At 46.9% G+C, this 23,511-nt stretch overlaps 1 protein-coding gene across 2 annotated transcripts in view; it reads left to right on the forward strand.

The window, feature by feature from the left end:
- ddr2l (discoidin domain receptor family, member 2, like) overlaps positions 1–23,511 on the forward strand; it is a 102,791-nt gene that overhangs the window by 785 nt on the left and 78,495 nt on the right. Inside the window, exon 1 of one of the 2 annotated variants that reach the window (XM_060841271.1) lies at positions 16,497–16,515. The exons of the other annotated variant lie outside the window; for it this stretch is intronic. The gene's annotated coding sequence lies outside the window, so the exon portion shown is untranslated. Of the gene's footprint in view, positions 1–16,496; positions 16,516–23,511 lie in introns of those variants that run through there. 2 annotated transcript variants of the gene reach the window in all.

Raw genomic sequence — 23,511 nt, forward strand, 5'->3', positions numbered from 1 at the left:
GTCATTGCAGGAAGCTGCAGCCAGGCTCTCTCCCAGAGGTTCTGACTACGGTCAATGCTGCTGTTTTATCTGGGCTTCTTTGTCAGAATTTCAAGCAAAATCATTACCGGAGACTGAGCCTGGTGTCAGGACTGGATATTTCAGTTATGGCCAGTGTTGGAAGATTCCAGAACAGTCAGTGAGGGGGTTTCCAGCTAGAGTCATTACATTTTATATCACCACACTGCTAATGGTGGACAGACAGGAAAGGGTCCATGAGGAAGATTGAGCCCTGGTGAGAATAGTGCTGGAAACTGAGCCCCACCATTTCCATGAGTTGTCCCAAATATGACATATGACCAATTTAATCACTAGGATGGCTCACTCATAAGATTAAAGAAACTCTCATCAGTTTTCATCAAGGAATAAGAAAGCTAAAATGTATTTATTAGGACAAATATTGTTTAACATGGAGAATTAATTATTAATGTGCAAACTTAACTTTACCAACTTCGATCTAAACACACACATTCATTCAAAAATAAGATAGGACAAGAAGTTTTTTTGGGAATGTAGTGGGTGGAAAATGTAGGCAAAAATGAACAAATTGTGTGCATCAGAATCCACACAACAAGGGTTGGATTGAGGTGCCTTTTCTCACAGTTTTTCTTTGGGTTTTGGTGGTGATATCGCACAATTGTCAACTTTAGCGATTCTGAGTTCGATCACTGGTTCGTGGAACTTGGGTCTTGACTTGAATGAGAAGTTTTTTTTTGATTTTTCAAAGTCTGAGTGTTGTTTCTACTCCGATTAAAAAGAAAGGCAGAGAAGGGTCTGTGATCTAACTGTCCCTCAGGTCTGCGATAAACTGTACTTAAATCAATCCAAACCTTGTTGCTAAGCAGTTAGTGTTTTTTTTCCAAAGATATCTGGTGCCAGTGTGTCCCACAAAACAGTTGAAATTCAGTTCCAGCAACCTAACACCACACAATTCCACAACTGGTTCATTCTCTGTAACAAACTGGAACTCCTCCCCACTTTAGTTTAGCAAGTAAAATGTTCATAATTCTTAACAAAAAAAGGAAATTGCAGGTGGTGGTGCTCCAGAGTATCTGCTACTGCTGTCCTTCTCGAAGGTATTGGCCATGAGTTTGGAAGGTGCTGTTGAAGAAGTCTTGGTGATACTGTAGTGCATCTTATAGCTAGTACACGCTGCTGCTACTGAGCTTCAGTGGTGGAAGGAGTGGATGCTTGTGGATATGGTGTCAATCAAATGTGATGTTTTGTCTTGGTAGATGTCAAGCTTCATGAGAGTGTTGCACCCATCCAGACAAGTAGGGAGTGTTCTATCACACTGTTGCCTTGTGCCTTACAATGTCCTGTGACAGGTGGATGTGGGGCACAGCATCCTGCATTGGGGTACAGGGTGCATAAATGGGTAGGTGCAGAATAGTGTTCTATAATGTGGATGTCTGATTTATTGTTTTTTACAATGAGGTAGTGTGGGATTCAGTGCATGTTTGTGGGGCTGCATCAGTTACAAGGTACAATAATAATGCTTTGTGGGGTCAGGGTGCAGCATTGGGGCTGTGAGGAACACTGCACACTAGTTTGGTTGTGTGGAGTTGATGGAGTAGTATGGGGTACAGTGTTCCACAGTGAGGCAGTGTGGGGTACAGAGTGCCTTAAAGGGCTATATAAAGGATAATGTTCTGTAATGGGGTTGTGTGGTGTTGTACCAGGAAAGTAAGTGTATATATTGCTGTCTGATGCAGAGTGTCCGATGGGAATGCGTGAAGCAGTTGTGTCCTCTAAGTTCCAGCTGCAGTATTTGCAGTGTGCAGGGTATAGGCTGTAGTAACTAGTCTATGTGGAGTACAAAATTCCAAAGACATTCACTCTCAGAGTAATGTTTTTGCGACATCTCAGTCTTAAGTGGGCAGTCTCTTTTTAACACTATGACCTGCAGTTTTTGATTCTCCCACAAGAGGTAACAGCCTTTTTACAAAAACAGAAATTTCTGGAAAAGCTCAGCAGGTCTGGCAGCATCTGTGCAGAGAAATCAAAGTTAACGTTTTGGGTCCGGTGACTCTTCCTCCTCAACTGGGTTGGATGTAAGCACGTGGAGTGCACTTCGTTCAGAGGGAGATAAGTTGGATAGGGTGAGGGGGAGGCAGAGAATTGAGGTGACCAATGTCATGTTGACAGTTCTCATAGACCAGATAAAGTGCAGGTAAAAGGCTAGAGGGAGGGGTCCAGGTGGAGAGAGAGTGTTGGAGCTGAGCAAAGGGATTTGTGCGATGGGGAGAGAACTCTTGTCCAAAGAAATGGGCATGGAGGCAAAGACAGTGGAAGAAGGGTTCAACATTACGTCATGCCCAAAAGTCATTAGGTGGCGTTGCAGAGAGATAACACTGAGTACGGAATATTTAGTATTGGAGAGTGGAAGTTCAGGAGGGATGGTGAATACCTGACAGGAGGTGGGATTGGGGAAGGGGAGGAAGGTTCCAGAAGGCCACAGGTATCCTTGAGCTGTTGTATCTTGTGGGCCTTGATGCCTGAAAGGAAAAGAGAACATTTCTTGTTACCGTGGCGAATGAGCTGGAGGATGAATTGGAGCTGTGGAGTGGTGCAGTCCTAAGCCAGCATGTTGTGATGCTGTTGGAGAGCAAGGCAGAGTGTGTGCATATGTCACCATGTAGCACTGAGTGTGGATCCCAAGCTACAGAGAGAGCAGTTTTCTGTGGAATGTTGAGCATCATGGAGATACCTGTGATCCTGGGTGGATTCAAAGCACGAAGGATGATACTGTGAGTTGAAATCCATGTGGGGTGAGTCTGAGCCGGAGGCAGTCGCTGAGGAATGTGATGTGGCTGTGGAAACGAAGTTTAGCAAATACCTAGTCAAACACCAGGAACGACAGTGAAATTAATGTCAGCGGACAAGGAGAAAGATTTGAATGGAAACACAGTTGGAGAAAGGAGCAGAACTTCAAGTGCTGTAAATCAGAAACAAAAACAAGTTGCTGGAAAAGCTCAGCAGGTCTGGCAGCATCTGTGAGGAGAAATCAAAGTTAACATTTCAGACCCAGTGACCTTCCTGAGAATAGCCTTTTTACATTCATCTCATCAAATCCCCGCAGGATGTTAGATGCTTCAGTTAAGTCACCTTTGATTCTTTCAAATTCCAGACGATACAGTCCTAATCTGCCAAGCCTTTCTTCACAAGGCCATCCAATCATTCCAGGTGTTAGTCTAGTAAATCTTCTCTAACTGCTTTCAATGCACTAACATCTCTCTAAGTACACTAAGCAGTACTACACACAGTACTTCAGATGGGATTTCACCAATGCCCTGTATAACTGAAGCATAACCTCCTTACATTTGCCTTCAGTTCCCCTCACAATAAAACATAACATAGTGTTAGATTTTGATTTCTTGCCTTGCCTACTTGCTAACCTTCTGTGATTCATGTACCAAGACCTGCAGATCTGTGTGTCAAGCTTTGCAAACTCTCACCATTTAAATAATTAGCCTCTTTAATTTTGACTGCCAAAAAAAATGGACAGTTTCACACTTTGCCCGCTTTATACTCGATATGCCAGATCTGTGCCTTGTGTCCTCCTCACAGCTCACTTTCCTACATATTTTAATGTCATTAACAAATTTAGCTCCATATCTTTGATCCCTTCCTCCAAATCACTGATATAAATTGGAAAGAGTTGAAGGCCCAGAACTGACCCCAGTGGCAGTCTACTTCCAATATCCTGCCAGCCTGAAAAAGATCCACTTATTCCTGTTCTGTTTCCTGTTATCCAGCCAATTTTGTATCCATGCCAATTTGTTCCTGCCAACACATGCACTTTGTTGTGGTTCTGTTCGCCGAGCTGGGAATTTGTGTTGCAGACGTTTCGTCCCCTGTCTAGGAGCTTGGGAGCCTCCTGTGAAGCGCTTCTGTGATCTTTCCTCCGCCATTCGTAGTGGTTTGAATCTGCCGCTTCCAGTTGTCAGTTCCAGCTGTCCGCTGCACTGGTCGGTATATTGGGTCCAGGTCGATGTGCTTACTGATTGAATCTGTGGATGAGTGCAATGCCTCTAGGAATTCCCTGGCTGTTCTCTGTTTTTATTTTCTTTTATTTTATGCACTTTTATTTTCCACAGTAATCTTTCATGTGGGACCTTATCAAATGCCTTCTGGAAATCTCAGTACAATGCGGTCTCTCGTTCCTCTTTACCCACAGCATAGGTGCTCCTTCAAGGACTCCAGTAAGTTAATTAAATAATTTCCCTCAAGGAAACAATGTGACTCTACCTGATTACCTTGAATTTACCCATGTGCCCTATTAGTAGTTAGTCTAACATTTTCCCTCTGATGTTAAACTAACTGGCCTGTAGTTGGCTACTTTCTACCTCCTGGTCTCTTTGAATAAATGAGCTACATCAGCTGTTTTTCAGTTTATAGGGACCTTCCCTGAATCTAATGAGTTTTGGAACTATTTCCCTGGTGGTTATAATTTTCTGGAGTTCCTCTCTCCCTCTACAGTTATCTTCAGAGGACGAACACAATAGCTGTTAATTTTCACAGGCATCATTTTTACGAAGACCACTACTTACTTTCCTCACTGTTCTTTCGAAAAAATAAGTCTTGAGAAACTTTTCCTGTCTTTTTTTTGGCTAATTTTCCGTCACACTTTTAAATTTTTACCTCCTCCTTTATCTTTTGTAATTCTTTGCTTTTTATATTCTGTCCAATCTTCTGACCTGCCATCTATCTTTACAATAATATGTGTATTCTTTTTGATATTGTCTTGGTGTGCAACTGCATCTATATTGACCTATTCCTCAATGTAAATTGCTATTTAACTTTTTGCTAGCTGTGCTTTTCTGTTCTCATGGCCCTTGTTTAAGTTCAAAATCGTAGTCTTGGACCCACACTTCTCTCCCTTAAACACTCTGTAAAGATTAACTAATGTCATGGTGGTTGCTTCCCAGGTATGATTTCATATGAGGTCAATAAGTAATATTACCTTATTGGTCAAAACTAGATAGAGTCTAGCCTGTTCGATGGTTGGTGCCATAACATGCTGGTTTAAGCAATTGCACCAGAAACATTCAATAAATTCCTCACCCTAGATTACTTCTTTCCCCATCTGATTTTTCCAGTCTACGTACAGTATGTTTAAATCCCACATGTTATTTTGTATCCTTTTAACAAGGTCCCATTTTTTTCCTTCCTTGATACCTTGTCCTAGCATAGGGTTACTGTAGACAACTCCCATAAGTCAGCTCTTACCTTTATCGTTACCCATCTGTACCGAGATTGCTTCTATATTTTGGTTTCCTGAATTTAGGTCATCTCTTTCTCTCTATTGTGCTGATATCACTTAGTTAATAGAGCCAGTCCTCTACCCTTTCCTAGCTTCCTGTCCATCGTTAAGTGTCACAGGTCCCAGTCTAGCCCAGGTCTCAATAATCCCACAAGATCATATTTATCTCAATTTGTATGATTAATGCATCTGTTTCATTTTGAAGGCTATGCATTCTCAAACACAATGCCTTCAGTTTTGTCCTTTTGTTATTTTTTGCAAGCTGCGGTGTCCCACAAACCAGAACCCACTTCTGCCACACCAGTCTTTTACCCACGCATTCATCTCTCTAACCGTGCTTACCTATGGCAACTTATATGAACAGATAATTACCCAGAGATTACTAACTTTGAGGTTCTGCTTCTTAATTTGGTGACTAGCCCCTTACAAAACAGGAAAAAATGGTCTGATCATGGCTAACAAGACAAAGTACAGATATAACTAGAGGAGACCTGAGGATTGGGAGCAGTTTAGATTTCAGCAAAGGAGGATAAAGGGACTGATTAAGAGGTGGGTATAGAGTACGAGAGTAAGCATGTGGGGAGCCTACAAACTGATTGTAAAATCTTCTATAGGTGTGTGAAGAGACAAAGATGATAAATGTAGGTCTCTGTATAGATAGAAACAGAAGTTAAAATGGGGAACAACTTGATGGCAGGACAATTCAATACATATTTTGGTTATGTCTTCACAATGGAAAACACAAATATTATCCCAGAAATGTTGGGGCACACAAGGTGGAAGGGAGGAATGAAAGGAAACCAGTGTTTGTTGGGAGAAATTGATGGGATTAAAGGGTGATAAATTCCCAGTGTTTGATAATCCACATCCCAGAATACTTAAGGAAGTTGTCCTAGAAATAGTGGATGCATTGATGGTCATCTATCAAGATACTATTGATTCAAATGGTTCTTACAACTGGAGGGTAGCTAATGTAACCCTAGTAGTCAAAAAAATGATAGAGAGAGAAAACAGAATTGTAGACCAGCTAGCTGGACGTTGGTAATAGGGAAATTACTCGAGGCAACCACCATAGATTTACTAAGAGCACTTGGCAAACAGTGACAGAAACAGAGAGAGGAAATCATGCTTGACAAATTCATTGGAACTTAGCAAGGATGTAACAGTAGAGTTGATGATGGGGAGTCAATATATGTAGTTTACTTGGAGTTTCATAAGGTTTTTGACAGGATCTTACATAAGAATGTATATTGTAGTTCGTGGGATTGGGTTAACATATTGATAGATAGAGAACTGGTTGGCAGATAGGAAACAAAAAATAGAACTAAATGGGTCTTTTTCTGAGTGCAGTCTGTGACTAGTGGGGTACTGAAGACATTAGTGCTTGGAACACAGCTATTTACAACATATATGAATAACTTAGATAGGGGAACCAACTAATATTTACAGACAGCACAAAGCTAAGTGTGAGCATCATTAGATAGATGCAGAGCTGCTTCAGTTTGATTTGGACAAGTTGAGTGAGTGAGCGAGCATTGAAGTACAATGTGGATAAATGTAAAGTTATCCCATTTGGTAGCAAAAATGGGCTGACAAATTATTATTTGAATGACGATAGCCTGGGAAAGGGGGAGGTGCAACAAAACCTGTGTCTCACTGAAGGTAAGCATTAGAAGTGCAGCAGGCGGTAAAGAAAACACATGCTATGTTGGCCTTCAAGTACAAGAGCAGAGATATCTTGCTGCAATTTCACAGAGCCTTGGTGAAATCATACCTGGAATATTGTGTGCAGTCTTGGTGTCCTAATCTGAGGAAAGATGTTTTGGCTATGGAGAGAATGCAACAAAGGTTTACCAAGGCTGGTGCCTGGGGTGGCAGGACTGACATATGAACGAAGACTAGATTGGTTAGGACTATATTCACAGGAGTTAAGAATAAGGGTGATCTCCTAGAAACCTAAAATTCCAGCAGGACTAGACAATAAATACTGGAAGGGGACTCCTGACCAGGACTTAGATGAGCGATCTTTTCACCCAGAGAGTGATGAACCTGTGGAATTCTCTGCCACAGAAAGCAGTCAAGGCCAATGAATATGTTGAAGACGACAATAGTTGTTAGTGCTAAAGGAATGAAAGCAGAAACACGGTATGATCAGCCTCAAAGGGCCGAATGGTCTACTTATGGTCCTACACAGAACCTCTTTCTGAGCTTTACCATGTCATTAGTGCCTGTATAGACCATGGTGCTGGATGTTCCTCCTCCCACTGCAAGTAATTCTCCAGTCTAGGGCAGGTAACCTGAATCCTGGCATCAGGCAGCCAACACAGTCACGTGGGCTCTCGCAGAGAACTGTGCCAATCCCCCTGACTATCGCCTAATACCCCACTTCATTCCTTTTGGCTCCCCCGCATGAATGTCTTCCTGTACCACGATACCATGCTGATTTCACTTATTCAGCCCACCGGCCCCACTCTCATCCAAACAAGCTCAGAGAACCACAGACCCATTTTCAGAGGCTGATGCTGCTGTCTGCTAAGAGCCTAACATTCCTCAGTTGCAGTCACACCCTCTTGTCCCTGACACACTGACCACACCAGAACCTAGTATCCTAAGAGGTGTGACTGCCTCCTGGTATAAAGAATCCAGGTAACTTTAACCGTCCCTGCTGTTTTGTTGTGAGTGTAGTTCAACTTGCAGGTTAAACTCTGACCAAATCTGCTCAAATGTCAAACACTTACCACAGTTATGTTTGCCTTGCTTCATAATGGAATCCATGAGCTCTCACATCCTGCAGCTTTGGCATACTACCTGCACCACTGTCCTTATGAGTTGTTTTATTCACTCACTCATTGGTTATAATGTATTACTTTAAGATTATCAAAATTTGCATCCTATCTTAAAACACGAGAGTGCATAGGCTTTAACCAATTAAAAGATACTCTAATAGCTAGCCCCTTTCTTTGTAGTGAATCAAGAACAAATTCCCAATAATCAATTCTCTGCTCTGCCTTTGTCACTTTTGTCAGTGAAATAACTTCATAGAGGCTGTTATCCATCACCAATTCACCCTTTATTTATACATGCAGAGTTCTTAACACTGATCCAACTCCCTCAGCCAGCTCTGACTGAACAGGATATCTGACACTGCTGTTCTTATCAGTCATCTAGGGCTCTTGATTGGACCAGATTAACAGCCCCAGTCAGGGAACTCAAATTCTATAGGTCCCACCTGGCTAACCTGGTTACATTCACCAGATCCCTCCTCCTCTGAGATCACGACATAGGCTGGTTCTTTTTTTGTAGCTCGTCTTGGGCTGTTTTAGGACTGGGTCAGATTCCTCCAATTCTGTCTCAAATACAGGCAGCATATAATGCACAGTAGCTCACCTCTTGCACCCAGAGTTTCTTGGCAGAATTTCATTCTCTTCTTCAGGCAGCAAAGGCATTGAGGTGGCAACATCCACTGTGTCCATCTCAGATTCCAAGGTATCTTCAGCTCTGACAATCATTGTAACCTCGTCAAAAATCCCAATACAGATTTGCCAGGTTCTCAAATTGCTGAGTAAAACCGATAGCATCTCAGAATTCGAGGAAACTTAATGTCATAATATTCCTTAAATAGATCAACTCTTGGAAGGTTTTAGTAACTGATGTCTCAGGGAAAGTTAGGCTCCTAATAACCAAAAAAGCTGTCGGTCATCGAAGGAGAATTACTCATTGATTTTCATCTGCCCCAGTGTCATTTACCTGGGGAAAGAAATGCATTCTTCCCACATACTGGGCCCAGTCTTTTATGGCAGGATCGAATGAATCAAACTTCCCAAACAATGGCATGATGCCAGAATTCAAAGATGACTGGTTCAAACAAATGTCTTCAAGAGCATGCTTTTCTCCCACCTCCACTGAAATAACTCCTCAGACATAAGTATTCCATCACCTTTTATTTCCACATGGAGAGTCCTTCACACTGATCTAGCTGTCTCAAAGCAGCTCTGACTGAATAGGCTGTCTGATACTGCTGTTCTTTTTTCTCTTATTACCCCCACACTACCACCTAACTGTGGTAGTGCTTATTTTTTCCCCAGCACCCATGGTGTGTGTGTGCAGGTGTGAGACACAGTGAGAGACACAAGGTGCACAAATCTTTATTCAAATTTCCACCACCAGGAAGACAGGAAAATGCCCGGGTGGCCAGTGACAAGCCCTTCACATCAAAGGGCAATGCTGTGTGATCAAACAGTGAAGGGGAGGGCAGGGATTAAATGAAAATAGAGTTGGATGGGGAAATAATGCACTCCACTCCCTGAGGTGCCCACCTCTCCCTGAACAAACTCCAGGGTGTTGGTGGACACCGCATGCTCCTTCTCCAAGGACACCCGGGCTCTAACGTAACCGCGGAAGAGGGGCAGGCAGTCGGCCCTAACGACCCCCTCCACGGCCCGCTGCCTGGATCTGATACTGCTGTTTTGTTTTGACTTTAGTAATCAGTTTATTACACAGATTAATCATTTTGAACATACAAGCTCCAGTAGAGTCTTTGGGTCATTAAATATACACAAGTTCTGTCATGAATTTTTACCCTTACATCCAGATGAGACTTCTAAGATTAGTTAACAAAACAAAAAAACATTAGAGCTATTAGCTACTCATTCACTGTAAGCCAAATATAACCCCAAAATGGTATTGAACATTGAATGGCTGGCTAACTAATAGCTCCAATCCATTTAATTATTATGGGTGATGATTCAAATGACTGTTCAATTTTATAGGACACAAGTATGCTTTCAACTTTCCATTCCAATGTTTAACTAGAATGTAGATTTGCATTCTTCAGCATTAAAATTGCAAAGCATTAAACAAATTAAAGTTCTTCATTCTATTATTCATAACCATTATGAGTTTAAAAGAATTCCAACAATACTGCTGTTCATTTCTTTCAGTCAAGGCTCCCTGATTGGGTCAGATTAATAGCCTCAATCAGAGAACTCATACTGTATGAGATCCACCTGGCTGACCTCGTTACAATCGCTACAGTCAGTCTTTTCAAATTTGGGGCAAGGGTTTGGTGGTTTCAATGATTCTCGCTAGGTGTCCCCACTAAACTGATGAAGGACTTATGCTCAAAAGTCTTGGTTATACTTGTCCTCAGCTGCCTGACCTGCTGTGCTTTCCCAGCACCACACTCTCAACTGATCTCCAGCATCTGCTTCTTCACTTTCTCCTAGTCTTCAGTAAATTGGCAGGGCTGGGGGAGAAAAGGAGTAAAGGCTCAAAGCTTTGCCTTCTCTTTATCTTCTGCCCAGTTAGGGCTCACTCCTGAAGGTCTGACTGTCTCCCCTCTAGAAGGTGCATCTCACATTTCACCGTCTGCCCGAATAGTATGTGAACCTATGTTCTCGGAACGGTGTATCCTGAAGAAACGTCTATTGGATTCAAAATTTTAACTCTGTTTGTCTTTCCACAAATGCTGCCAGACCTGCTGGGTTTCTCCAGCTATTTCTGTAATTGTTTTAGATTTTGAAAATCCACAATACTTTGCTTCTATCCCCAGAATATTTTCCTGGAGTCCTGGATAACTAGTCCAGAGACATTGCCACAACACCACCACATTCCCATTTTGTTTATGATATTGTTGAGATTGGCACATGGAGCTGTAATTTTGTTGAGAGGGACACAGGTTGCTTCTTAGTTGCTGTGAGGGGCACATGGCACAGTAACTGGGCTGTTTTGGACATTGGGCCCGAGAGTGGGATTGTGTGAAGTGCAGGGTGCAATCATGAGGCCCTGTAGGATTCAGCGGGTGGTGATGGAACTTCCATTATTTTAGTGTGGCGCAATAGCATATGAAGGGTACTGAGTGCAATAATGATGCTCTTTATTCCAGAGTGCAGAAATTGGGCGGTGGAGTACCGCTGCAGTAATGAAGTTGTGTGGCGTACAGGGTGTTGTAATGGGGTTGCTTGGGTGAACAACGTTCTGTAATGGGATTGTGTGGGGAACAGGGTATTGTAATGGGGTTGCTTGGGTGAAGAATGTCCTATAATGGGGCTGTGTAGGGTACAGGGTACAGTCCAGGAGTTGTGTGGGTGAACCGAGTGCTGTAATGGGGCAGTGTGGGAAACAGGGTGCTGTAGTGGGTCTGTGTGAGATACAGGATGCTGTAATGGAGCTGTGTGGGATATAGGGTGCAGTAATTGGGCTCTGTGGGATACATGGTGCTGTAGTGGGGCTGTGTGGGATACAGGGTGATATACTGGGGCTGTGTGGGATACAGGGTGCTGCAGTAGGGCTATGTGGGACACAGGGTGCTGTAGTGGGGCTGTGTGGGACACAGGGTGCTGTAGTGGGGCTGTGTGGGATACAGGGTGCTGTAGTGGGGCTGTGTGGGATACAGGGTGCTGTAGTGGGGCTGTGTGGGATACAGGGTGCTGTACTGGGGCTGTGGGGGATACAGGGTGCTGTAATGGGGCTGTGTGGGATACAGGGTGCTATAGTGGGGCTGTATAGGATACAGGGTGCTGTAGTGGGGCTGTATGGGATACAGGATGCAGTAATGGAGCTGTGTGGGATACAGGGTGCTGTAGTGGGGCTGTGTGGGATACAGGGTGCTGCAGTGGGGTTGTGAGAGTTACAGGATGCTGTAGTGGGGGGTGTATGGGATACATGGTGCTGTGTGGGATACACGGTGCTGTACTGGGGTTGTGTGAGTTACAGGTTGCAGTACTGGGGCTGTGTGGGCCACAGGGTGCTGTACTGGGGCTGTGTGGGCCACAGGGTGCTGTACTGGGGCTGTGTGGGCCACAGGGTGCTGTACTGGGGCTGTGTGGGCCACAGGGTGCTGTACTGGGGCTGTGTGGGCCACAGGGTGCTGTACTGGGGCTGTGTGGGCCACAGGGTGCTGTACTGGGGCTGTGTGGGCCACAGGGTGCTGTACTGGGGCTGTGTGGGCCACAGGGTGCTGTACTGGGGCTGTGTGGGCCACAGGGTGCTGTACTGGGGCTGTGTGGGCCACAGGGTGCTGTACTGGGGCTGTGTGGGCCACAGGGTGCTGTACTGGGGCTGTGTGGGCCACAGGGTGCTGTACTGGGGCTGTGTGGGCCACAGGGTGCTGTACTGGGGCTGTGTGGGCCACAGGGTGCTGTACTGGGGCTGTGTGGGCCACAGGGTGCTGTACTGGGGCTGTGTGGGCCACAGGGTGCTGTACTGGGGCTGTGTGGGCCACAGGGTGCTGTACTGGGGCTGTGTGGGCCACAGGGTGCTGTACTGGGGCTGTGTGGGCCACAGGGTGCTGTAGTGGGGCTGTGTGGCCCACAGGGTGCTGTACTGGGGCTGTGTGGGCCACAGGGTGCTGTACTGGGGCTGTGTGGGCCACAGGGTGCTGTACTGGGGCTGTGTGGGCCACAGGGTGCTGTACTGGGGCTGTGTGGGCCACAGGGTGCTGTACTGGGGCTGTGTGGGCCACAGGGTGCTGTACTGGGGCTGTGTGGGCCACAGGGTGCTGTACTGGGGCTGTGTGGGCCACAGGGTGCTGTACTGGGGCTGTGTGGACCACAGGGTGCTGTAGTGGGGCTGTGTGGGATACAGGGTGCTGTAGTGGGGCTGTGTGGGATACAGGGTGCTGTAGTGGGGCTGTGTGGGATACAGGGTGCTGTAGTGGGGCTGTGTGGGATACAGGGTGCTGTAGTGGGGCTGTGTGGGATACAGGGTGCTGCAGTGGGGTTGTGTGAGTTACAGGATGCTGTAGTGGGGGGTGTATGGGATACAGGGTGCTGTGTGGGATACATGGTGCTGTACTGGGGTTGTGAGAGTTACAGGTTGCAGTACTGGGGCTGTGTGGGACATGGGGCTGTGTGGGCCCCAGGGTGCTGTACTGGGGCTGTGTGGGCCCCAGGGTGCTGTACTGGGGCTGTGTGGGCCCCAGGGTGCTGTACTGGGGCTGTGTGGGCCCCAGGGTGCTGTACTGGGGCTGTGTGGGCCCCAGGGTGCTGTACTGGGGCTGTGTGGGCCCCAGGGTGCTGTACTGGGGCTGTGTGGGCCCCAGGGTGCTGTACTGGGGCTGTGTCGGATACAGGGTGCTGCACTGGGGCTGTGTGGGATACAGGGTTCTGTAATGGGGCTGTGTGGGATACAGGGTACTGTAATTTGGCTGTGTGGGACACAGGGTGCTGTAGTGGGGCTGTGTGGGACACAGGGTGCTGTAATGTGGCTGTCTGTTATACAGGGTGCTTTCATGGGGCTGTGTTGGTCACAGTGCTGTAGTGGGGCTGTGTGGGTTACAGGGTGCAATAATGGGACTCTGAGGGATACAGGGTCCTGTATTGGGGCTGTGTGGGATACAGGATGTTGCAGTGCGGCTGTGTGGGATACAGGGTGCTGTAATGGGGCTGTGTGGGATAAGTGGTGTTGCAGTGTGTGGGGTACTGTAATTTGGCTGTGTGGGACATGGTGCTGTCGTGGGGCTATGTGGGATACGGTGCTGTAGTGGGGCTGTGTGGGATACATGGTGTTGCAGTGGGGCTGTGTGGGATACAGGGTGCTGTAATGGGGTGTGTGGGATGCAGGGTGCTCCAGTGGGGCTGTGTGGGATACAGGGTGCTGTAATGAGGCTGTGTGGGATACAGGGTGCTGCAGTGGGGATGTGTGGGATACAGGATGCTGTCGTGGGGCTGTGGGGGATACAGGGTGCTGTAACTGAGCTGTGTGGGATACAGGGTCGTGTAATTGGGCTGTATGGGATACAGCGTGATATACTGGGGCTGTGTGGGTTACAGGTTACTGTAATGGATCTGTGTGAGATACAGGGTGCTGTAGTGGGGTTGTGTGAGATACAGGATGCTGCAGGGGGGCTGTGTGGGATACAGTGTGCTGTAGTGGGGCTGTGTAGGATACAGGGTGCTGTAATGGGGTTGTGTGTAAAACAGGGTGCTGTAATGGTGGTGTGTGGGATACAGGGTGCTGTAATGGGATTGTGTGGTGCTGTAATGGGGTTGTGTGGGATTCAGGGTGCTGTAATGGGGTTGAGAGTGGTACAGGGTGCTGTAATGAGATTGTGGGAGGTATAGAGTGCTTTGATAGGTGTTGTGTGTGGTACGGGGTACTGTCACTGGGTTGTGCAGGTGTGCAGGGTGCTGTAATGGGATTGTGCAGATGAGATACAGGGTGCTGCAGTGGGTTTGTGCGGGTGAACAGGGTGCTCTAATAGAATTGTGTGGATGAGCATGGCGCTGTAATGGGATTGTGCAGTTGAACAGGGTGCTGTAATGAGGTTGTGCAGGTGAGCAGAGTGCTGTAATGGAATTGTGAGGGTGAGCAGGGTGCTGTAATGAGGTTGTGTGGGTGAGCAGGGTGCTGTAATGAGGTTGTGTGGGTGAGCAGGGTGTTGTAATGAGTTTGTGTGAGTGAGCAGGATGCTGTAATGGGATTGTGCGGGTGACCGTGGTGCCGCAATGGGATTGTGTGGGTGAACAGGATGCTGTAATGGGATTGTGCGGGTGAACAGGGAGCTGTAATGAGTTTGTGTGGGTGAGCAGGGTGCTTTAATGGGGTTGGCAAGTGAACATGGTGCCGCAATGGGATTGTGTGGGTGACCAAGGTGCTGTAATGAGGTTGTGTGGGTGAGCAGGGTAATGTAATGAGGTTGTGTGGGTGAGCAGGGTGCTGTAATGAGGTTGTGTGGGTGAGCAGAGTGCTGTAGTGAGGTTGTGTGGGTGAGCATGGTGCTGTAATGAGGTTGTGTGGGTGAGCAGGGTGCTGTAATGGGATTGTGCGGGTGAACATGGTGCTGCAATGGGATTGTGCGGGTGAACAAGGTGCTGTAATGGGATTGTGCGGGTGAACAGGGTGCTGTAGTGGGGTTGGCAGGTGAACATGGTGCCGCAATGGGATTGTACGGGTGACCAAGGTGCTGTAATGGGATTATGCGGGTGAACGGGGTGCTGTAATGAGGTTGTGTGGGTGAGCAGAGTGCTTTAGTGGGGTTCGCAGATAAACAAGGTGCTGTAATGGGATTGTGCGGGTGACCAAGGTGCCGTAATGAGGTTGTCTGGGTGAGCAGAGTGCTTTAATGGGATTGGCAGCTGAACATGGTGCTGCAATGGGATTGTGCGGGTGAACAGAGTGCTGTAGTGAGGTTGTGTGGGTGACCAGGGTGCTGTAATGGGGCTTTCTTGGGTACATGGTGCAATAATGTGGCTGTGTAGAACATAATGATCTGTCGTGGTACTGCATGGACTTTGTGATGCAGTTGTGGGTCATAGAGGTGTACGAACCCTTTCATCGAACTCATCCATCCTGACCAGATACTCTAAAAGGTAATCCCATTTGCCACGATTTGGCCCATATCCCTCTAAACCTTTCCTCTTCATACACCCATCCAACTGTCTTTTAAATGTTTGAATTGTACTCACCTCTACCACCTCCACTGGCAGCTTGCACCATACACACAGCATTCTCTATGAAAACATTGCCCCTCAGGTCCCTTTTATATCTTTGCCCTCTCATCTTAAACCTATGCCGTCTAGTTTTGGACTCCCCCAGCTTGGGAAAAACTCCTTGGCCATTCCCCTTATCCACGCGGCTCATTACTTTCTAAACCTCTATAAGGTCACCCCTCCGCCTCTGATCTTTTCAGAGGGTTGGACAAGCCCCTTTGGAGTATCTCTCAAGGTCTTCCAAATGGGCGCTCTCACCAACCTCTCCAGTCACCCACCTCCCAGGACTAATCAGAGGGCACATCTGTTCTTGACCATTCCTCCTGTCTGAATAAGAATATTCATTGCTTCTTGGATAATTCTGCAAATGCAGTAAGTTTTTGAACCTACACCATGGTTACAGTAATGGATTTGTCACCTCCTCTTCAATCTCAAGTCTCCTAATTTTCTCATTTTCCCCTTTACCCTTTAATTCTGACTTGGAGACATTCCTTGGTGTGCAACCCCATTTTAAATTGCTTCTGCGATCCTTGATTCCCCTGACTGGAGCCTCATGGTGCTAGTGTTCTGCTTTGTCTGAGCTTTGCTGACTTCTCACCTGCCCAGCCTGTTAAGTTGCACCATTTTGTAGTTTCTGTTGCTGACAGGGGATTTGAATTTACCGACCGAGCCTCTGATGTCCGTTCACCCTCTGGACGAACCTCAACCTGCAGATGATCAGAACTCAACAAAATCTGTTCCAGCACCATGGAGATCCTCATTGCTGCAAGTTCCTTCCAGGTCTGAAATGTTTTATGCTGCCAACTGAGGGCTCTGCCTTGTTGCATCTTGCCTCAAAACTCTCTTCTGCAGAGTTCTTTAATGTTCACCTTCAGTGCTGACTGCCTGGCTGCCTTTGTAAAGCTGTGCCTGAGGATTTCTCATATCTGCATGACTGCCTGCATTTTGTTGCTGCAGCTAAATGGAGTCTGTGCCACTTCCCACTGCATTGTGAGATGGATCCTCATCACATGAGGGTAGGATCCCTCTGGTAGATTTAGTACCACTGTCCTCTTGCAGGGTTGGGATCTATAGGGTCTGCAACCTCTGGTCGGGTCAAGGAAAGCTACCTGATAGTCTAACGAGAGGATGCTCTCGTTAAACGATGCAGTTTGGTTAGAAAATGACCAGTGTTTTACATATAGTATAAGGCATCGAACAAAAAATGTTTGGATTTTTTTTGCCGTTTCATGTCTGACAGCAACTAGGTACAAGTTACATTAGTGTGCGAGACATTATCATTGAGACTGAGGGAGACCTTGGTGTTCAGTCTTGAGATCCAGAGCTGTTCTCCCATCCCAGTCCATGTGACATTATCATACTTGGCAGTGCTTATTTCATTCCTCAGTATTAACCCTTTACATTCCTGTTTTCATGGAAGCTAAAGTGAAAAAAGTGAAATCACAGGAGTATTTCAGCCCAGAAGGAGCCTGTTCAGCTCAAAGTGTTTGCACCAGCCCTCTGAGTGTACAGCTCACTTACTGCCTGTCTCCTTCCTTCTCTCCATCACCCTGCACTTTGCTTCTTTTCAAATACTAGTCTGACCCTTTTTACCTACAAGAGAAGGGATGAAGCGATAAGACACTGGAAATGAAAAAACAATCTGTGGTGGGGAGGCAGCACAAAAATGGAAATGGTGATCAAGATTTGGTGGGGGGTTACTGACTGACCTCCTGTTTACAGAGGCTAGCATACAGGAGACTAGTGAGGAAAGTGTTGGAACAGTCGACTCTAAAGGTGGCAGAGGGCATGGATGCAATTGAGTTCAAGGTTGACTTGCCGGTTCTCTGCCATGCTTCATAACCTGGGCTCCAATTCTCTGCGCTGCTCTCTCACAATTTGTTGGCATTACTTTTTTGGCACCACACTGATTCAGTTCTTGAAAGCTCCTAAACGACACTGAAGCTGAGCAAGGTTCATTTTGTGTTTACGCATGGTGTGGACAATGACCATTGCTCTCATTGTCACCAGGGTCCAGACTGGGCAGTGACCATTGCTGGCATTGTCACCAGGGTCCTGACTGGGCAGTGACCATTGCTCTCAATGTCTCCAGGGTCCAGACTGGGCAGTGACCATTGCTGGCATTGTCTCCAGGGTCCAGACTGGGCTGGGACCATTGCTGGCATTGTCACCAGGGTCCAGACTGGGCAGTGACCGTTGCTGGCATTGTCTCCAGGGTCCAGACTGGGCAGTGACCGTTGCTCTCAATGTCTCCAGGGTCCAGACTGGGCAGTGACCATTGCTGGCATTGTCATCAGGGTCTCGTCTGGGCAGTGACCATTGCTGGCATTGTCACCAGGGTCCAGACTGGGCAGTGACCGTTGTTGGCATTGTCTCCAGGGTCCAGACTGGGCAGTGACCATTGCTGGCATTGTCACCAGGGTCCAGACTGGGCAGTGACCATTGCTGGCATTGTCTCCAGGGTCCAGACTGGGCAGTGACCATTGCTGGCATTGTCTCCAGGGTCCAGACTGGGCTGGGACCATTGCTGGCATTGTCTCCAGGGTCCAGACTGGGCAGTGACCATTGCTGGCATTGTCTCCAGGGTCCAGACTGGGCAGTGACCATTGCTGGCATTGTCTCCAGGGTCCAGACTGGGCTGGGACCATTGCTGGCATTGTCTCCAGGGTCCAGACTGGGCAGTGACCATTGCTGGCATTGTCTCCAGGGTCCAGACTGGGCTGGGACCATTGCTGGTATTGTCTCCAGGGTCCAGACTGGGCAGTGACCATTGCTGGCATTGTCACCAGGGTCCAGACTGGGCAGTGACCATTGCTGGCATTGTCACCAGGGTCCAGACTGGGCAGTGACCATTGCTGGCATTGTCTCCAGGGTCCAGACTGGGCTGGGACCATTGCTGGCATTGTCATCAGGGTCCAGACTGGGCTGGGACCATTGCTGGCATTGTCACCAGGGTCCAGACTGGGCAGTGACCATTGCTGGCATTGTCTCCAGGGTCCAGACTGGGCAGTGACCATTGCTGGCATTGTCACCAGGGTCCAGACTGGGCTGGGACCATTACTGGTGAGGTACCCACTAACTGTACTGAACACTGTTTTGTATGAGTACAACTTTAACTTTATTTCTGGGTTGCAATGATGTTTGTTGAGAGAGTTGTGTTGGTATGAGGTGGAGGTATGAATGTTTGGGTCTTACTCTTGCCATTTGGAGATGAGTGACACTTTATTGATGTTTCGCCCAGCATTTCAAAGTGATACTGTGCGTTGTAATGGACGAGCTGGCTGGAGAGGCCAGGGAACGGTACTTGGTTCATTGCCTTGTTTACCTGGCAGAAAGTGCTTGTTTAGAGTCAGGCTCACAGCACATGTTAACTGTATTTGCATTTCAACTACTTATGATGTTGGTTTCAAAGGCTGGAGCTGTTAGTGCGATGATGGGGAAAGTGTCTCCTCTTAACTGACAGTATCCTTATATTCCCCATCACACCCTTCATCTAGAACAGTTCATTCCATGGTCTCTTCCTTCTTATTTCTGTCTTCCCTGGGGGTAAGGGAGTCTCAAAGATGGAGATGGCTGAGACGACCCCTGATAGAAATTGGCCAGGGTTTAAATGTAGTGCCAAGGTGTGTAAGAAGGCATCCAGTGGTGATGAGAAGGTTCACGAATAGACTGGTGCAAGCACTCTGCCTGTATTCCTGATGAAGGGCTTTTGCTCGAAACGTCGATTTTCCTGCTCCTCGATGCTGCCTGAACTGCTGTGCTTTTCCAGCACCACTCTATTCCGGAATCTTGTTTCCAGCATCTGCAGTCATTGTTTTTACCTATGAGAGGGTTCGGGACTGACCTCTCTGCAGCTTGGATAGTGAACCTTGATCCAGCTCAAAAACCCAATACAGTCATAATCAACCCATCGAAGCCAAACCACCCAACCTTGGCCAGACTGGCTGAAGAAAGCAATCCGTAGCTAACCAGCTTGGACAGTGGCACCAAACTCATCACCAGACAGTAAAGTTGAACTCCAGTTGTAGCCAGAATGCTGACACTGAACTCCAGCATAGTAAGGCTGAATCTAGCATTGCTGCTGAATTCCAGCCCAAATCCCCCAGGGAAGATTTTGACCTCAACGTTAGAATTCATTCTCTGTATTCTCAGCTGCTAATCCTTCCTGCTCACTGAACTAACAGTTTGAGACAGTCAGTATTAAGCTATGGGTTAAGGGCAACTCTGTATCTCCTTCAAGCAGCACCTGCTCAGCAATAACCTCTTCAGTGACGCCCAGTTTGGGTGCTGCCAGGGCCATTCAGGTCCTGACCTCATTGCAGCCTTGGATGAAAGAGCTGAATTCTGCCGTGACGAGAGAGTGACATCTCTTGACATCAAAGACACATTCAACCAAGTGTGGCATCGAGGAGCCCAGGAAAAACTGGAATCACTGGGTATTGGGGTAGACCTGATAGATACGATGATGGTTGTGGTTGTTAGAGGTCAGTCATCTCAGCTCCAGGACATCTCTGCAGGCATTCCTCAGGGTAATGGCCTGGGCCCAACCATCTTAACTGCTTAAAAGCAAATTACTGCGGATGCTGGAATCTGAAACCAAAAGAGAAAATGCTGGAAAATCTCAGCAGGTCTGGCAGCATCTGTAAGGAGAGAAAAGAGCTGACATTTCGAGTCTAACTGACTCAAACAACTTTGACAAAGTGTCAGTTCGACTCGAAATGTCAGCTCTTTGCTCTCCTTACAGATGCTGCCAGACCTGCTGAGATTTTCCTGCATTTTCTCTTTTGGCATCTTAACTGCTTCATCAATGACCTTCTCTCCAACATAAGGTCAGATTTGGAGATCTTCACTGATGTTCCGCACCATTTCTGATTCTTCAGATACTGAAGCAGTCCATGTCCAGATGCAGCAAGACTTGCACACTATTTATGCTTATGTTGACAAGTGGCTAGTAATAGTCACGCCACACAAATGCCAAACAATGACCGTTTCTGGTAAGAGACAATTCAACCACTATCCCTTTACCCAATATCAACATCCTGGGGGTCACCATTGACCAGCAACCCAACTAGACTCATCATATAACACAGTGGGTACACAAGCAGGTCAAAAGCTAGGAATACTATGGCCAAGTCACTCACCACCTGACTCCCCAAAGCCTGGCCACCATCTACAAGGCCCAAGTCAGGAGTGTAATGGGATACTCCCCACTTGCCTGAATGAGTTCAGCTTCAGCAACACTCAAGAAGCTTGACACCATCCAGGACAATGCAACGCGCTTGATTGGCACCAGATCCACACGCATCCACTCCCTCCACCAATAATGGTGAGTAGCAGCAGTGTGTACTACCTACAAGATGCACTGCAGAAATTCACCAAAGATGCTTTGACAGTACCTTCCAAACCCACAACCATTTCTATCTAGAAGGCCAGGGGCAGCAGATACAAGGGAACACCACCACCTTTTCAAGTTCCCCTCCAAACCACGCACCGTCCTGACTTGGACATATATCAATCTTCCTTTGCTGTCACTGGATGAAATCCTCTTTAATGGCATTGTGGGTTAGTCTACAATATATGATTGCAGTGGTTTAAGAAGGCAGCTCAACACCACCTTCAGGACAACTGGAGACTGACAAATGCTGGTCAGCAAGGGATGCCCACTTACCATGAGTGAATAAAGAGAAACCTCAGTGAAATGTCTGGGTGCTGCTGTTTGCAGTGAATACTGACCAACTGGAAGCCACTCTCAGTTTTGCTTCTCAGGCAAGAGGAATGAGGGCTTCAATTGGCTAATGGGTAAACCCAAGTTGTGAGGTAAAAGTGTCACAAAGAGGAGGACAAGGTCTTAGGCAGGAGCCTAATGTCCCACATTGACTGGTGACTCAACTCCCAGCGAGACACTTGGAGTCTGCAAGAGACATCAGAATGTGAATTAAATGGCTGGTTGATAAACGATCCTAGTCAGCAGCACTGTATTTGAAAAGTTTGATCACTCTCAGCTGGAGACAGAGGGCTGCCAGGTAGCCAGATGAATTCTGATACTCGTAGAGTCTGCTGGGATGGACGACACTCGTTCCTCCAGAACCCAGACAGTAAAGGGCCTGAGTGTGGACTCATCAAGCTGGCACTGAGGATGACCATTTCTAAACACTGGAGCTCCTTTTGCTGGAAGGGAGGCCTGTAAGAGGTAGTTCAGCTTATGGAAGAATTTGATTAGTGAATGTAAAGATAATGTTTCCATTTGCAGGGGAGCCTGGAACTAGGAGCTGTAAACAAAAGCTAGTCACTAATAAATCTCTGAATGAAATTCAGATAAACTTTCTTACTCAGAATGATCAGTATATGAAATTCTGGTGTAAGTGAGATTAGTACGTTTAATGGGAAGCTGGAGGATGTGCAAGGGTAAAAGGAAGTGATGAATATGCTGCTCAAGTGAGTTGAAGTGGGAGGAGCAGCAGAGAACTGTAGGGTCAAATGGTTGCTGCACTGTAATTCAATTGCTGATCCTTCCTTGCTTGCTGCTTTCCACTACAGACTGCATGGCTAGCTCTGGTGTCTCTCTGTTGTCCCATGTCTAGCCACTCACTCCACTTGATGTGTTTCCTTCTCCATCCAGCTCACCATTTTCCTTTCTTTGTACTTTGATCTACTGTTATTTAACCTGATAGACACTCTCTGTCTTCTCGCCCCCTGTCTCAGTAACTACCCCACTCCACCACATGCTCAATCTTCCATTCCTCTGTCCCATGTAAGATAAGATTAGATTCCCTACAGTGTGGAAGCAGGCCCTTTGACCCAACCAGTCCACACCAACCCTCTGAAGAGTAACTCACCCAGGCCCATTTCCCTCTGACTAATGCACCTAACGCTATAGGCAATTTAGCATGGCCAATTCACCTAGCATGCGCATCTTTTAGACTGTGGGAGGAAACCGGAGCACCCGGAGGAAATCCACGCAGACACGGAGAACGTGCAAACTTGCAAACTCCATGCAGACAGTTGCCCGAGGTTGGAATCGAACCTGGGACCCTGGTGCTGTGAGGCAGCAGTGCTAACCACTGAGCCACCGTGCCGCCCAAACTTTCGTACGAAAATGTGAGTCTCTGGTTTCAAGGAGTATTGAAGGCAAAAGGACCTTTTGAATGTTCCTGGTTCAGAGGAAGTCTCTGTACCCTCAAGCTTGTTTTCTGCTCCCAAAGATGGGCACTGCCTGACACAAATTGTCTTGTTTTACACATGTGGTAATGGTTGTCTTGGCAGCCATTTTGACCTGATGATTCTTGTTAAGATGGTTAGTGATGTGGTGGGGTGAGTCACATATCCCATGGCGATGGGTTGGGGAAGCCCAGAGGAAGTGGAGGAGTGATGTTCCTTAAAGCAACAAAGCTATTTCAAGAGGAGGTATATCAATTATTGAAATTGTGAGGTGTTGATAGCTATGGGGAGCTGGCACCAGAGAACAGTCGTGGTCTTGTGGAATGACTGGACAGGCTTGAGAGGCTGAATGGCCTAAGACTGTTCCTGTTCCTGTTTCTTGTGTTCTTTTGTAAACAGAATCATCATGAAAGTATAGCCAGGCCATTCAGGAGGGAGTCTGGAAGTGCACGTGTAAATCTGGAAGGGCTGTAGATGTTAAGGGCTTTTTGTATGTTAGATGTTAAAAGACTGTCGACGTTAAAGACAGATTTTTGTGGCTGAGGATATCGAGACTTTTGGAATAAAGGTGAGAATTTCAGCTGTGGTTCAGTTCTGATCTGAATGGTGGAATAGGTC

The sequence above is a fragment of the Hemiscyllium ocellatum genome, chromosome 21, assembly GCF_020745735.1.
Source record: "Hemiscyllium ocellatum isolate sHemOce1 chromosome 21, sHemOce1.pat.X.cur, whole genome shotgun sequence".
Classification (NCBI taxonomy): domain Eukaryota; kingdom Metazoa; phylum Chordata; class Chondrichthyes; order Orectolobiformes; family Hemiscylliidae; genus Hemiscyllium; species Hemiscyllium ocellatum.